Source organism: Pteropus vampyrus, unplaced genomic scaffold (assembly GCF_000151845.1).
Source record: "Pteropus vampyrus isolate Shadow unplaced genomic scaffold, Pvam_2.0 Scaffold19095, whole genome shotgun sequence".
NCBI lineage: Eukaryota > Metazoa > Chordata > Mammalia > Chiroptera > Pteropodidae > Pteropus > Pteropus vampyrus.
Genome location: NW_011907876.1, coordinates 1 through 688, shown reverse-complemented (window position 1 = coordinate 688; position 688 = coordinate 1). Strand labels below are relative to the sequence as shown.

General features: G+C 48.5%; 1 pseudogene; it reads left to right on the top strand.

Moving 5' to 3' along the window:
* The first annotated feature begins 564 nt into the window (after positions 1-564).
* Positions 565-682, top strand: LOC111735206 (annotated as a pseudogene).
* The last annotated feature ends 6 nt before the right edge of the window (positions 683-688 follow it).

Genomic DNA, 688 nt, shown 5'->3' with positions numbered 1-688 from the left:
GCGATAAACTGCGCTCCCCACGATAGAACTGCGCTCCCTGCAATAAAGTTGGTGCCTGCCATTGCATTCTCATGTCAGCCCCTTGTGCATTCTTCCAACTGGGCATCTCACCACCAAAACCTTCTCTTTTCTATCAGCTGAGTGCTGACCGGGCTGAGGAGGAATTCAAAGATGAAAATGTGCTACCTCTGCTCTCCTTGGAGGCGGCGGACTCATTTAAAGAGTTGAGGGAAAGACAAGTATTTAGATGTTCTAATACTGGATTGCTAGAGCTACATAATTATCCCACCATTAAGGAGGTGTTTGACGACCAGAAATGAATGAGGCCTGGGCTGGAGACGCAGAGCTGGGATTCATCACGCAACAGGTGAGTGTTGAGACAAGAGTGTGGACAATGAGCAGAAACACTCAGCACTATGACTAATACAGAGTAGTTGCTGAATAAATATTAACTCCTATAAAAGAGCATCCATCGTGGATGTAGTTCCGTAGTGTAGTGGTGAGCATATCTGCTTTACATGCAGAAGGTCCTGGGTTCGCACCCCAGTGGAGCCACAGTCCATGGTCTACGGCCATGCCACCCTAACAAGATGGATCCCGTCTGATCTCGGAAGCTAAGCAGGGTCGGGCCTGGTTAGTACTTGGATGGGAGACCACCTAGGAAGACCAGGTGCTGTAGGCATAAATA